Consider the following 16,538-nt stretch of genomic DNA (forward strand, 5'->3'; position numbering starts at 1 on the left):
TCGGGTGCCACTCTGTACTAGTTTTCTATTCAAAAACAAAATGCCGTTATCTCATAGACATAAAATGTTAATGAGTCAAGCCTCTGTGTCCACTGGGAACCACTCCTGGGCCAGCTCTGCTGTGGAGAGCTCTGGGGATCTCTGAGTAGAATGTCAGGATTCAAGTGACCTCAAAGCCCTATTGTGACCAAATGTCCCTTGGCGTGAATGGGATGCTCACACTCAGGCCTGTGACCACAGGAAAAGGCCCTGACCCTCCCACCCTAGACAACTGTGGAGTCTTTGCAAACTAGCATGGTCATGGGCTTGTGTTCTCTTGAACAGAGGCTATGATCCCATGGGAAAGTAGGAAATCTAATGTGAAATCTGGATCTGGCATGGGTTGTGATATCCGAAAAGCCACTGTGATGAACGATAACTGATCAATTCTGTTGACTCTGGTAAGCTGGTACTCAGGTCTTAGGTGCCAAAACCATGTTAGCATTCCAGTCAGGCTAGACCAATCAGAGTGGCAAAGCTATTTTGTGCATACAGACATAATGTGGACCCCCACAATAATTAGACTCTAGGCCTGACATTTTTTATTGGGATATAGTTACTTAATAAAATTGTGTTAGATTCTGCTGTACAACAAAGTGAATCGGCCTCCACTGCCACATCCATACATATGTTCTCTATGTCTATATCTCTTGCTGCCCTTCAAATAGGTTCATCTGTGCCATTCTTTTAGATTCCACACATATGCATTTATAGACAACATTTGTTTTTCTCTTTCTGACTTACTTCACTCAGTATGACAGACTCTAGGTCTGTTCATGTCTCTATAGATGAGCCAATTTCATTCCTTTCTACAGCTGAGTATTGAGTCTGACTTTTAAAGAAGCACTTCCTAGTACATAGTGTTAATTCTAACGCTTTGTTGCCAACATAAGCACCCAACTCCTCCAGCTTTTTAAAAGACCAGGGGAGCAGGCATCCTGAGCTACAAACTCATAGCCATAAATATCTTTCCAAGCTCACGTGCGCCCATCCTAGAATCACCTTCATGCATTTCAGAAAGAGATGTCAGAGATCAATAAATTGAATTTTGGCAAACCTAAGCTTCTTATACGTAACCTAATTTCTTCAAAATCTCCCAAATCTGTCTCAACTTTTCTCTGTCTATGATCTATGTCAGATTTCCCATCATTGATCCCTATGCTTTCCCCATCAGTCATCCACAAATTTGTTCCTTTCTATTTGCCCAATCTGTTTTTTTTAATTCGACCTCTGTTTCTCTTACTTAAATCTTTATCTTTCTGCCTCTGACTTCTTTTTCATATTGACTAGAACTCTTTCCTTAATAATCTCTAGCAAACACCAATAACTCCTCTTCTTTCATTTTTATTTTAGTAAATATATATCAAGTGCCTGCTTAATGTCAGTATTATGTGCAGTGATGAATATAAAGGTAGGTTGGGACCCCTGTCATAAAGAGCTCACAATTTAAAGAAGAAATCGGTGAAATAGACAAGTATATCAGTTAAGACATGGTGAAACAATTGCTGAATCAAAGTTGCAATACTATCCTTTGGGAACTCTAAGGAAAATAGGGCTGACAGTGACTAGAAAGAGGAGAGAGACCTAAGAGTTTACATGTAAAATAAGGCTTGGAAAATGTGAATGATCCTTGATTTCTGATGGTTTTCAGTATTTGTTATATTTTGCACTGCAGCATTTAATTAAACACAATGTGACAGTCTTTTAAAATATACAATTTGTTTCATGCTCAATTTTGTCAACTGTGGTGGTGGAGGAGGGTGTTCTGATCTTCCTGGAAGAGAATAAGATCTTTTAGTGCAAGCCCTGTCATCTTTTTCTCTTGTAGTTCTTGGATTACACAACTTGTACTCAAGTAACCCTGGCTGAGTCATGGGCACATCATTGTCATTGTCATCATTAGTATCAATAGATTTGGTTACTGCTGCTGCTGCTAAGTCGCTTCAGTCGTGTCCGACTCTGTGCAACCCTATAGACGGCAGCCCACCAGGCTCTACCATCCCTGGGATTCTCCAGGCAAGAACAGTGGAGAGGTTGCCATTTCCTTCTCCTTGGTTACTGCAAACAACCTCAAATTAAAGAACCCAAGATATCCTTTGAAACAGAATGTGTTGTTTAGAATCATAGTAGACAATGTGATGCATTTCAAAATACTACCATTCTCTTTGAAACTATTGAACCACTAGAGTCTGCCTAATGCCCCCCAAAGACTCTCTGCAGAGGCCTCCTGAGACATTGAGAGCTTGGAACCTAAATTTAAGACCAGAGTAACCTGATGTTGGTGCAAAATCAACCTCTTCCAGAGCACAGTTAACTCTACCCTATGGTCTTGTGTAATCAAAGGGGAAGATCCTTTAGAGAAAGTGGGCAAAGCCCACATGGGAAATACAAGTAGCCCCTGCTGCCACCTATTCCAGACTGAAGCTGTACATTATCATAGAAGCAGCTTTCTTTATTCCATGAATTCGGTTTTCAGTTGATGCTTGTTCTATTACATGGTAAGCTGTTCATGGCCTCAGGAAAATCTGCCTCTCAATTGATGATTTTTCCTAGGAGTTGCTATAGCCAATCTTCTAGCTTGGTGGAATTGTTGGAAAGGATGGATGAATAATTCATGGACAATCCCAAACAGGGAACAGATGGTGCTATAGTCACTTCACATGCGAGTGAAGGATTAATCTCCAGTTGGGTGAGGTTTTCTTCTCAGGTGGCTCCTTGCCTGTACCACCTCCCTCAGTCTTTGCTGACTAGAAGGCCTGATGCTGAAGCTGAAGCTCCAATATTTTGGCCACCTGATTCGAAGAGTCCACTCATTGGAGAAGATGCTGATGCTGGAAAGATTGAGGGCAGAAGGAGAAGGGTGCTGCAGAAGATGAGATGGTTAGAGAATCTGAGCAAACTCCAGAAGATGGTGAAGGACAGGGGAGCCTGGCGTGCTGCAGTCCATGGAGTCACAGTGTCAGACGTGACTTAGCAACTAAACAGCAACAACAAAAGCCAGATCTTAGTTTATTAGACATCAGCATATGATGATTCTTTCTGCCTCTCTTCTTGCACTATGGGCCAGAATTGAGAGCTGGCCACTGGAAGGTCTGTTCAACTCATTGGTTCTAAGACTCAGCTGTTACTGTCATGCAGCAATGACAGGAAAGCCTTGATCTCTAGGGACAGATTTTTCTGGGCTGCCAGCTTGTATTCAAGAATGTTCGTTTCCCAGAGCGTGGCACTAAGCAGTTTTAGGAAATGCTGATACAACTGTAGCAATTTTCCCCAATTTGTTCGTGACAAAGAACTCACTTCGAAATTAAGTTGGCTTCTTTTCATTTTTTTAAAAAATGCTGGTAAACACAATTAGCCTCATTAACCTCAGTTTCTGTTTCATAACTGAAAATTAGCCTACAATCACTGGTTTGCTGGAAAGCACAGTTATAATTAGTCTTTAACTGACTGATATGAAAAATCTGCCTCTTCTTTAATTTCTCTGACATCTCAGTGTGTATGGAAACATGCCTGAACTCTCCCACGCTGACACTGGGGAAAGGAGTAAAAATAAAACAAATATTTAAACCAGGGATCTCAGGCTGAAACAGGGAAAGCAATATTATTGCACATGGAAGTTGGAGATGAGGAGGCAACTTTGAGGAGGCAATGATAAGAAAGTAGACTTATTAAGTCTATGCCCAACACTGCTTCTAAGGTGGCCAAGACAGTGCTAGTGTGTAGATGAATCTGACATTCATAGGCCAAGTCAAATTATTATTTACAAAAAAATATTGGGGGAAAATTAATTGCTCCCTTAGCACAGGTAAAGAATCGCCGTCTCAGTCCTTTAAATCCATTTACTGACCAGCTTTTCCACACGCTTTTTGTGGTAAAGAGAAGAAATCACATCTCATGATTAGTCTTTCCACTTGTTCCTTTTCCCACCTAGCACCTGAAGGCTAGACTTCCAGGTCTTATGATCAGACAGCTGGGATGAGGAATCCCATGGAGAAACTCTACGGGCAACATTCCTCCAGTGGCTGGTAACCCAAAGAAGGTGTCCAGTTCAGGCAGAATGAGTATGTTTGTTTCCTTTTTCTCAACAGACAATCTGCTGAGATAAAGGGAAGGTCATATGAAATAGTTCGACCAGGTCTTCGGGTCTGGGGAGCCCAACCATGATGGCATCCATTTGGTGGAACTCATCAATCTGGATTAGTCGTTGAGATGGCAAATCAAGCACACACCGCTGATGTGTGCCCTTCTGAATTGTTGGCTGTGGGGATGGCATGATAGAGATGACTAGTTCAGTGCTCAGAAATCTGTGGGGTTTGTGTAGGGGTAGGTGTGAAAGCCAGGTCCTTAGGCTGAAGCATGGCTGGCTCCAGATAAAGCTCATGATGTAGTGGTACCCAGAACAGTGAGGTGAGGATCTATGTGTGACAACCTTCTTTTTCTTTTATTAGGCTCAGTTTCCCCTTGGTGGGATGTGTAGCTTGGAGGTTATAATCCCTAAGACCCATGTAGCTCTGGCACTCTGGGAGTGTATACTAAGTGAAGCCATAATCTCCAGCCTGAACAAACAACCACTGGACTTCTTAACATGGACATGATTCCTTTCTTTGTCCCCTTTACCCCCCTCCCCACAATACTTTGTTCTCTCGATCCCCACTAAAGATTCTGAATTTCCAAGTCGTCTCTCTATAGACCTAAACAATGTCCCCTGACAAGCACATGCTCAGAGGTTCTGCCAGTGTGGACTCTGGCTGGAGGGCTGTGAAATGGAGTTGAGCCGTTCTGTCTCAGGGGCCAAACTGCAAATGAGAAATCTTATCATTCAAACTGCAGTCCTCCCGTGTCACTCCCTGCATCTCTTATTAAGCCCCATAAGAGTGAAATAAAAGAGTCAGTAAGTCAGGACATAATCCAGGGCAGTAAAGTAGCTTTTATGAGGCACCTAAGGCATCTGATGCAAATAAGGCAATGAGAGAGGAAATTAATATTATTTTCTCTGTGCTCGTTGGAGAAAGTGGCATGTGACACTTGACTCAGTAGCAATATCTCTGAAACATTTCCCCGATTCTCTTCAGAGCTGCTTATGCAAGAGCCTCCATCTATGCAGTAACCGGGCTGGAAATGATCATGTGGTCAGGCAAGAGAACTGGATTTAATGATTGGGAGCTCCCTGATAGAAGTGTCTGAGTTGAGAATTCTATTAGAAGGTTTCCTAAGGAAGGACCGTTTAGGAACCCCCGTTTTCCAAAGAATGATACTGAGACTCCTCCTTGCAGAGGCATGTTTTCATTTGGCCATCCCTACTCTATTCTGTCTTCTCTGGCCTCATAGCCATAGGCTTTATCCATTTCGTTTTCTGTTCAATTCAAACAAGCATCACATATCCTACTGAAAGAGAAAAAAGTTTGAAGGTGGCTATATTGACAAGAAGCTCAAGAATAGGGACATCTTTCTTCCTCTGGCATTCATTTTTTGCATGTTTCTTTTGGGTCATTAAACACGCAGAGGTCACCTAGCATCCTGGCAATTACAGGAAGCGGGAGGAGGGAACATAAAGTAAAAGCAAACAATCAATGTGCGGAAGTCAACACTGTGTTTTTGTTTTTCTTCCAGTGTCTCTAGAAAGGGATTAGCTATTTATTGATCATTCATATGCCACTTACCTCCCCAAAGGCGTTTGAGGCAATCCAATGTGAGAGCATCTCAGTAACACCTGCATGCTCCTAAACTGAGTTTCTTGGCAAAATAACAACAAGCCATTACAAAAATCTGATTCGAGTGCTTTTGAGTTCCAGTGAAACAAAAAATGTGTCTCAGCAAAAACATCTGTATTCACTTGTTTCAGCTCCCTGTTCCACCATCCAGTCATGTTATCTTCACTTCAAGACAGTATTTGCTTCCTTGCTCTGCTCAGATGCATGTGTTGAAACAGGTGCAGCTACGACGTTTGACTCTTTGCACATCTTGCACCTCCTTTGCCTCAGCCCACTGAGGAATGTAAACTCTATTCCACGGCCCCAGCATCTAAGGAACCTTGTGTCAGACTGAACCCTCTTTCAATAGGGCTGCTTGTCTAGAGAACAACCACCCTTCTAGATCCATTCTTGGAGCTGATAACATGATAGAGTCATTTTGAAACTCTGAGACTTTTTCTTGAAACTGAGTTATCACCATTCTGAGAATATATCTCAGACTTTCTTGCTCCATGGTTTTATTCATGCTATTCTTTTGGCCTGAAATCCTCCCTGTTTACACTACCTGTCACAATTCTCCTCGTTCTTCATGGCTTTGTTAAAGATGACTGCCTCGTGAAGCCTTTGGTATCAGTTATGAATCGGCACAATGTAGCTGAGTAACAAATAACCAAACTGTGGGAGCAAACTGCAGTAAACATTGACTTGTCCTCACAAGTCTATATATAGGTCAGCGGCATCGTTCTTATGGTCTCAGTTGGGTTCACCCACATATCTGCAGACAGCTCTGTGATGGTGCAAAGTTCTGCTCATCCTGGCTGGACTCTTTTACATGTAAGGGGATTGGCTGGCTGTGAGGTGGCCTAGGATGGTCTCAGCCAGGACAACTGTTCCTTCCTCCTACATGGTCTCTCATACTACGATGTGTTAGCTTGGACATGGTCTCACAGTGGTGATGCAGTTCTGGGAGAAACAGGCAGTGTACAAGACCCCTTGAAGCTTAAACTCAGAACCAGCATGCCATTCCTTCTGCTCCTTTCTGTTGGCCAAAGCAACTCAGCAGTACAACTCAGTTTCAAGAGCAATAAACTCGATACAACCCCTTATAGGAGGAACTGCAAGATCACATTTTATCGGACATGGATAGGAAGAACGAAGAATTGGGAAAATTTTGCAGTCAGTTGACGACAACTTGTTTGATTGTCTATTTTGAAGTGGTTTTGCTTGTGATTTAATTTTACTGTTTTGATACAACTTTAAAAATAGAATATAATTTGGCACTTGTTTTATCTCCTCTGATGACTTTATCTCCTCAAAGTCAGAGGCCACATCTCCTTTATTCTCTGGACCTCAAGGTGCTTAATTCAGTGACTTGTCATGTATGGTTGTGAGAGTTGGACTATAAAGAAAGCTGAGTGCTGAAGAATTGATGCTTTTGAACTGTGATGTTGTAGAAGACTCTTGAGAGTCCCTTGGACTTCAAGGAGATCCAACCAATCCATCCTAAAGGATATCAGTCCTGAATATTCATTGGAAGGATTGATGCTGAAGCTGAAACTCCCAATACTTTGGCCACCCGATGCAAAGAACTGACTCATTGGAAAAGACCCTGATGCTGGGAAAGATTGAAGGCAGAAGAAGGGAACGACAGAGGATGAGATAGTTCGATGGCATCACCAACTTGATGGACATGAGTTTGAGTCGGCTCCAGGAGTTGGTGATGGACAGGAAAGCCTCATGCTGCAGTTCATGGGGTCGCAAAGAGTCGGACATGACTGAGTGACTGAACTGAACTGACCCTTTAAAGCATTAGGCAGGTTCAGATACAGTGTACAAATAAGGCAAGATAGGAAACATAAATAAGCACACAGAATTTAAAATCTGGGATGACCTCAAAAGTTAATTCCATCATCCTTCCTGTAGTAGTATGTAAGCTGCTCCATATGAAAAGCCAGTAAAACAATTGTCTCAAAATGCAGAGAAGTTCCTCCCTCAGTGAATGCCCATTGCAAACAATGCACCATCTGTGTACCCTAACAGCCCAGCAGCTTTAACTTTCCCATTTCTTAGCAGACCAAGTCTTAGCCTTTTTTTTTTCTTAGCCTCCACAGTCTGCCTTTCTCTTTTCACTATGATTCAGTTATACCTTTCCACTAGTAATAATGATTTCTGCTTAGCATTCTCAGTAAGGAACAGAGCTCGAGTGCAGAGAACAGTGCTTTGTGTATCCTAAGTGCTCAGTTGTGCTCGTTGAACACATAGACTTAGATTTCTTCCACCTGTGTGTCTCCAGCTCCCACCTAATTGAGGGTTTTCTGGCTTCTCTGATGTTTTTCTTGTCTTTCTTCCTTAAACATTGCTCCCAAGGGACTTCTCTGGCAGTCCAGTGGGTAAGACTTCTCCTTCCAACGTGGCAGGTGCAGGCTCAACCCCTGATCAGGGATCTAAGATCCCACTGCATTGCAGCCAAAAACCCAAAACATAAAGCAAACAGTGTTGTAGCAAATTCAATAAGGACTTATAAAATGGTCTTTATATAAATAAAAATGATCCACATTAAAAACAAACAAACAAAAAACATTGCTCCTGAGGGAGTAAGACTACCTCAGGCCATCAGCGGAAACTGAGTTCCCATCTGATCAGAATCTGCCACTCAGATTTTTGGCAAGAGTTTTATTTTAGGAAGACAAAGCCAATCTAGTGGGAGAAGAGGGGAGAGGGACGAGTTCTTCTCTGAAGAGAAAGAGAAGATGGGTTCTTTATTGATTCATTAGCCTCAAAAGCACTTCACTCTGCAGAATGGAATTCAAGTAATATTTCAGGTTTTCGATGAAAGTTCTTCTCACGTGACTTTCCCTGTCACCATTTACTTGGATTCTATGTTTGTAGAACTCAGTATTTAAAAAGATTTTTTATAATCAGTCTATGTCCTTGTGGCTCTTAAATTCTTAGCCACACCACTTGAGAAAACAGTCTCTCTTTCCTTTCACTCAAAGAACAGTTTTAGAGAAGACTTTGGTTTAGTTCAGTCACTCAGTCGTGTCCAACTCTTTGTGACCCCATGGACACCAGGCTTCCCTGTCCATCACCAACTCCCAGAGCTTGCTCAAACTCATGTCCATCGAGTTGGTGATGCCATCCAACCATCTCATCCTCTGTCATCCTCTTCTTCTCCTGCCTTCAGTCTTTCCCAACATCAGGGTCTTTTCCAGTGAGTCAGCTCTTCACATCAGGTGGCCAAAGTATTGGAGTTTCAGCTTCAGCATGAGTCCTTCCAATGAATATTCAGGATTGATTTCCTTTAGGATGGACTGGTTGGATCTCTTTGCAGTCCAAGGGACTCTCAAGAGTCTTCTCCAACACCACAGTTCAAACACATCAATTCTTTGGCGCTCAGCTTTCTTTATAGTGCCACTCTCACATCCATATATGACCACTGGAAAAACCGTAGCTTTGACTAGAAGTATCTTTGTTGGCAAAGTAATGCCTCTGCTTTTTAATATGCTGTCTAGGTTGGTCATAGCTTTTCTTCCAAGGAGCAAGTGTCTTTTAATTTCATGACTGCAGTCATTATCTGCAGTGATTTTGGAGTCCCCAAAAACAAAGTCTGTCACTATTTCCATTGTTTCCCCACCTATTTGTCATGAAGTGATGGGACCGGATGCCATGACCTTAGTTTTCTGAATGTTGAGTTTTAAGCCAACTTTTTCACTCTCCTCTTTCACTTTCATTAAGAGGCTCTTTAGTCCTTCTTCCCTTTCTGCAATGGTTAATTCTATGTGTCAACTTGACTGGACTATTGAGTGCCCATATATTTGGCTAAAAATTATTTCAAGGTGTGTCTGTAAGAGTGTTTCCAAATGGGATGAGCACTCAATCTGTAGTCTGGGTAAAGGAGGTTGTTCTTGTTAGTGTGTATATCATCCAATCCTTTGAGGGCCTGAACAGAGAAAAAAAAGTGAAAGAAGGGAGAATACTCTCTCTCTCTGCCTGACTGCTTGAGCTGAGCACTGCTCTTCCTCCTCAGACAGGGTCTTATGTCTTTGGTGCTCCTGGTTCTCAGAACTTTGGAGTCAGACCGGAATTTCTACCACCTGCTTTCCTATATCTATATCTTGCAGAAAGCAGACTGTGAGACTGTCTAGCCTCCATAGTTGTGTGAGCCAAATCCTTATAATAAATTTCTTCCTATATAGCCAGTTGGTCCCATTTCTTGGAGAACTCTAATACAGTCCCTTATCATGATATGACTATGGCTTTGTGACTTTAGGACAACCAGATCAGATGTCTGGTCCCATATGGCTGTTTATTCTCAACTGCCAGCATTTCTCCATCAGCAGAAGTCAACAGAAGTCATTAAATTGATAACTCTACCTGCCGTTTTACCTTTCAGGATGCCCTACTACTCTCTATGACTTTCAAGATTCTTTTCCTTCTGTAAAATTCAGTCTTTCCTATAAGACAAGGACAGTTTTCGACTTCTCCTTTTAAAACAGGAAAAAATTTCTCTCTCTCCAAAATAATTTATTCTCTTTTCCATAGTCAGGGTCTATTTGAATTTTTATATAGTCCTCTTAAGACTAGCTGGAAATGGTTACTAAACCCAGTATTTAGGGTGATACATTACTGGCTAGAATCTTTGCAAGGGTTTGTTTCTTTGAAAATAAAATATGAAAGGTAACCTAAACCTAATTTTTATTAGAATGTAATCACTTTACAATGTTGTATTTGTGTCTGCTGTACAGTGAAATGAATTAACTATATGTATACATATATCCTCTCTCTCAGACCTCCCTCCTACGCACTTTTACATCCCAACCATCTGGGTCATCACAAAGAACTATACACAATTATTTACTCCTAATAATTTCCCAGAGATTTTACCTAATGATACAGACCTCTCTTTTTCTTTATTTGCCTTTGAGAGAAACATTTATTCCTTGGAGAGTTAACTTAACATTTATTGAGCAACTTCTAGGTGACTGGCAATTGCATTAGGTACACAGCGTCCGAAGGTGAATGCTCTCAGGCTGTGCAAGGGACATCTGTGTGTCTTCCTGCTGGTCACATCAGAAGCCTGGGGTCCCTACTAGGAATCCTGGGTGAGCCTTTCCCTCTTCCCTTCTGCTTTCTCTGATTCCACAATGATGTTCTGAGCACTGGATGTTCATCTAGTTACCAAGGTATTGAACAGGTTTCTTACTTGCTATTACAGTGTGATTTTAAAGGGAAATCTCCCTTTTTTTCCCCTCTGCCACTTTTGAATACTAGGCTGTGATTGTTCCCAACTTTATACTTCATCACGATCCACGTAGTATAATCTTTATACCATCAACCATGTATGCTCCCTTTTTTCTGAATGTGCTTTCTCCCCTCGTTCACTGCTCACCACTCCTGCCTTTCTCATCAGGGTCTGCTCTCTGCTCAGTTGCCTGGGATCCAGCTCCTCTGAGCTTGTTCATTACCTCTGGGCCCTCACCCTCCTCCTCCTCTTGCCTGCGCTCCCCAAATTATTCTTCTCTTACTTGACTGTACAAAGCAGAATTTCCAGAAACTGGAAAGCCTCTTTACCCATCCCATCTCATCAACAGTCCCATGACCCACTCACTGCAATGTAGCAATGGAAGAACACAAGAGGCTGATTTGGTTGGACAAGACTGAGAAATATTGGCGATACCTCCCTAATGGCTCAGACGGTAAAGAATCTGCCTGCAATCCAGGAGACCAGAATTCAATCCCTGGATCAGGAAGATCCCCTGGAGGAGGAAATGGCAACTCACTCCAGCATTCTTCCCTGGGAAATCCTGTGGACAGGGGAGCCTGGCAGGCGACAGTCCATGGGGTCACAAAGAGTCAAACATGACTGAGCGGCTAACACACATACCAGCCTCTGCCAGGCACAGTGTCCCCTGTCAGTTCCCTGCTCCCAATTCTCTCTTTATCAGCTTCTGGGAACCTATTGTGCCAGGCAAAGAGATTTGTGTAATATTTTGTTGTAACAGCTCCAATCTTATAGAAAAGTCATAAGAATAGCAGAGAACCCTCCTATGTACTTTTGACCCAGAATCCCATTCAAGATTTGCTAAATGTCTCTGCAACATCCCTTAAAGAGAAGGTCTACACAGGATCAACCATTAAGACTATTGTCTGTCTCTCAATTATTTCAACCTGGACTAGTTCCTTAGTCTTCTCTAATGTCCATGACCTTGACATTTTTGAAGACTGTCAACAAATCATTTTTTAGAAATTCCTCAATTTAGGGTTTCTGATGCTTCCTCTAGACTGTTGTTGTTATTTAGTTGCTCAGTCATATCTGACTCTTTTGTGACCCCATGGACTGTGGGCTGCCAGGCTCCTCTGCCCATGGAATTTCCCAGGCAATCTGGAAAAAAAAAAAAAAAACGGAGTGGATTGCCATTTCCTTTTCCAGGGGATCCTCCCAACCCAGGGATTGAAACGTGTCTCCTGCATTGCAGGCAGATTCTTTACCACTGAGCCACCTGGGAAGCCCTTCCTCATGCTTAGGCCCCAGTTATTTATTTTGTGGAAGGAATATTACAGATGTTGGAGTTATGTTCAGTATATCCTATCTAGGGGCACATGATGTCTATTTGTCCTGTGACGAGTGTTAATTTTGATCGTATGATTGAGATGATGTCTGCCAGATTTCTCCATTGTAAGGTAACTTTTTCTTTCTAATTAATAAATGTACTGTGGGTGATATTTTGAAACTATGAAAAATTTTACTCCTCGTCCAATTTTTGTCTGCAAGTTTTAGCACATTTCAATATGTCTCTGGAGAAGGCAATGGCACCCTACTCCAGTACTCTTGCCTGGAAAATCCCATGGACGGAGGGGCCTGGTAGGCTGCAGTCCATCTGCGCGGCTTCACTTTCACTTTTCATTTTCATGCACTGGAGAAGGAAATGGCAACCCACTCCAGTGTTCTTGCCTGGAGAATCCCAGGGATGAGGGGAGCCTGGTGGGCTGCCGTCTATGGGGTTGCACAGAGTCGAGCATGACTGAAGCGACTTAGCAGCAGCAGCAGCAGCAGCAGCAATATGTCTCTTGCCTGAATTAATTACTACTGTGATAGAAATAGTAGTTTTCCCAATAACATGGTTCCTTCTACATTTGTTAGCTGGTTTCCTATCCTAAAAAAGAGCTTCCTCTTTATACTCCTTACTGTATTCATTTATTTATATCGGTATGGACTCATGGCTTACTATTTTATTCAACCTGTTGTAACTCTTTCTTGGATTGCAATAAATAGTTTTTAGAGAAGGGAAGAGGAGGAACTTCCCTGGAGGTCCAGTGGCTAAGACCCCACACTTCCAATGCAGGGAGCCTGGGTTCAATCCCTGGCCTGGGAACTAGATCCTGCATGATGCCACTAAGAGTTCTCATGTACAACAAAGACCGAAAGATTCTGCATGCCACTACTAAGACCTGGTACAGCTAAATAAATAAAGAAATTAAAGAATAATGGGTCCTTTATTAAAAATTAAATAAAGAAGGGAAGAAGAGGAGCAAAAAAGCAGTGCCACGAGTTTGTATCCAAACTACATTTGTTATTTCTTCCTTTGAATATATACAATTACTTCTTTACCTTTTGCAAAATTATTCTAAATAATTTTAAAATGTACTTTGACTATTTTGATCTAATATTTTAATTTTGTTGACATTATGTGTTATTTCTACCAATAGTCAATATTCAATTGCTTTTGAGAATAGATTGAACTATGAGATATCCAGTATACTGTTGTGAAAAAGTAATTTCTGTTTTGAGCAAAATGTAAGTTAAATTGTACAAACATCCCTCAAATCTCAGTGACTTTGCACATTGCAGGTTTAGTTCTTGTTCATGCTACATGGCCAAAGCAGGTGAAAAGATGGGGGTCTCAGAGATACAGATTTATGGAAGCTTCATTTTTAAATGTGTCCCCAGGATATTCATAGATTTCCCATTCCCAGGAAGAGACGATGACTAATTGCACCCTGGCTTTTAAAGTTTCTACCAGGAAGTGAAACACATCTTTCTTGCTCATATTTCTTTGGCAAAGGAAATCACATGACCATACTTCCCAGGAGGTGGAGGTGTGGATTGCTACCACATTTCTTGAAAGAGGAAAGTATGAAGGAGTCACAGAGGACTCCCCCACCACCAATGTCCTTTGACAAGGGGCATCAAAGTCACTGCTCTGACTTTGGCTCTGTCTTTTGCCTGATCTTACATTGTTTCTATTATCTGCAGGGCAGGAAAACCTAGCTCATGTAGCTGTTATCAAAAAATAATAAAAGTCCAAACATAATACTATAAGAAGTACGAGCACATCATACCTGCCTTTTCTAATGGTAATGTCTACAAATGGCAGATAATCTTCCTGGGAGCTGTGTAACTCAGTGGATTCCATTATTTCAGGTGATGATGAAAACATTCTTTTTTTTTATTATAAAAGTAATAGGTACTTAGTAATAGATGCTCAATGTTTTCCTATACTTTTACTTAAACTTTAAATACTTTCATATAATTACAATTTCTTTTAAATATTTTTTTGAAGCCCACTTACTCTTTTCTAATTAATTACACATTTGTCCTTTCCTGGGCATTTAAGTGATTTTCACATACACAATATTCAAGATTACTTAACTCTGCTGAAGAGAAGAGAATTTACTTTCCTGTGTGTGTGTGTATAAGTGATCCTGCATCTCTTAAGTCTCCTGCTTTGGCAGGCAGGTTCTTTACCACTAGCGCCTCCTGGGAAGCCTATGTATTCATCTTTACCAGAAATACTTCTAAATCCTAGTTCGTATTGGCCAAAGCTTAATTTTGAAAGAATAAAAATTTAAAAATGTGTTTCCCTTGCTCTATTTCTATTATTGCTTCTACAGAAAACCATGCACAGCTGCCAATCTCCAGGTTTTTTCTGCTCTAATATGTGAATTCTTTGTAAACGATTGCTATGAAGCACCTCCTTCTGCTTACTGCTGTGGTATAGCTTATTGCTATAAATTTTCTGATCTTTTTGATGAAAAGAAAGTCATCTGTGAGACTCTTTTTCATGACTTGAAGGTCTTGGTTCCATGATCATTTCCTAGGTCAAATCATCAAGCAGACTATTTGGCCACAGCAGCTGTGGATGAAGTGTGTCATCTACCATCTCACTGGGATTTTGCTATTTATTGTTTGATTCTTATTCTAAGATGGGCAAGATGGGTCCTGGGTCTCTTCATGAATCACTTACTGTCTTGGTTTCTATTCTGCTCCCGTTGTTCATAATCTAAATGTCCATCCTCCAGCCTTATGAGGTCCTTCAACCTTCCATTCAGTGTCCTTTTGTATCTTTAGGAGGAAGTTGCCGCTTGATCTCCCCAATAACTGGAATATCACAGAGCCTCTGTTTTTATGCTAATTTGTCAGAACTGTGGGTTTCCCATTTTAAGTGTTTATTTTTTAACTCTCATATCACTCATCTCTGCGTTTTTGCTAGTAGTAGCCACAGTGGGAAGTCAGGTCAGGTTCTGTTCTCAGTCATGGTCACTGACTCTCCAATTTGGGTCACCAAGTGTTCCTCAAAACATGGCATCTTTGCAATGTCCCTGGGATCAAGCTCTTCCCCAAGAGTTTATCCCTTGCCATTTATTTTCACATGTCATTTGCAATGGTGTACTGGAGGAAATCATAAAATAGCTAGTGACAATGGATTGTTAAATATTCAGAAATTTTGTGATCCAGTTGTTAAACCATTGGTAGCTTGAAAGTTGGGCTTCCTTGGTGGCTCTGACAGTAAAAAATTGCCTGCAGTGCAGAAGACCTGGGTTTGATCCCTGGGTATTGAAGATTCCCTGGAGAAGGGATTGGCTGCCCACTTCAGTATCCCTGCCTGGAGAATTCCATGGACAGAGGAGCCTGGTGGGCTACTGCCCATGGGGTCACAAAGAGTCAGACACAACTGAGCCACTAGTGCACACACAGCTTGAAAGTTAGTCCTTGTGGGAGTGTTTACACCATGAAGACTGTCAAATACTATAAACCAGGGCTTCCCTTGCCAAGAAAGCCAGTTTACCAGCACATCACTACATTTGGGTGAATAAAAGAAAAATAATTAAAATAAAGAAATATTTTTGTGAACATAGATAATCAGGAAATGTTTATTCTTGAGAACACTTAGAAAATGTTTTTTTAACAGTCTCAGTCAAAAAGTCACCCAAACACATAGAGGTTTTCTGGAAGAAACAAAAATACTAAACGTAAAGGAAAATAGTCAATAACCTAGACTACCAAAATTTAAAATTTCTTATTAAATACTACTGTTAAGAAAAGGAAAAGATATGCCACAAGTTACAGAACATATTCATGACATGGCAAAGAGCTTGTATCTAGAATATATAAAAACTTCTACAAATAACTGAATTAAAAAAGACAAACAACTCAATAATGAAATGGGGAAAACATTTGAATAGATATTTCTCAAAAAAAGATATGCAAATGGCCAATAATCACATGAAGAAAGGCTCAATATCATTATCAGCAGGGAAATGAAAATTAAAACCACAATGAATTGCCATTTCACATTTACTAGAATAGCTGAAATCAAAGAATGTGTCTAGAATGTGGAACAACCAGAGCTCTCATACTCTGTTGCTGGAAACGAAAAATGTTGCAATCATCTTGGAAAACTACTTGGCAGTTCCGTATAGTGTTAAACATACACCTACCTTTTGATCTTGCCATTCTACTGCTACCCAAGAGAAATTAAAACATATCCGCAAATAAGGCTTACACAAGAACTTTTTATAGTAGCTTTA

General features: G+C 41.1%; 1 long non-coding RNA gene across 1 annotated transcript; it reads left to right on the forward strand.

The window, feature by feature from the left end:
* Positions 1-209: 209 nt before the first annotated feature.
* Positions 210-1,751, forward strand: LOC145515836 (uncharacterized). Its single transcript, XR_014061043.1, has 2 exons — positions 210-440; positions 1,393-1,751. It is a non-coding gene; the product is annotated as an uncharacterized LOC145515836 (long non-coding RNA).
* Positions 1,752-16,538: the final 14,787 nt, after the last annotated feature.

This window comes from Giraffa tippelskirchi, chromosome 7 (assembly GCF_054371585.1).
Source record: "Giraffa tippelskirchi isolate mGirTip1 chromosome 7, T2T-mGirTip1v1.2.pri, whole genome shotgun sequence".
In the NCBI taxonomy this organism is placed as follows: domain Eukaryota; kingdom Metazoa; phylum Chordata; class Mammalia; order Artiodactyla; family Giraffidae; genus Giraffa; species Giraffa tippelskirchi.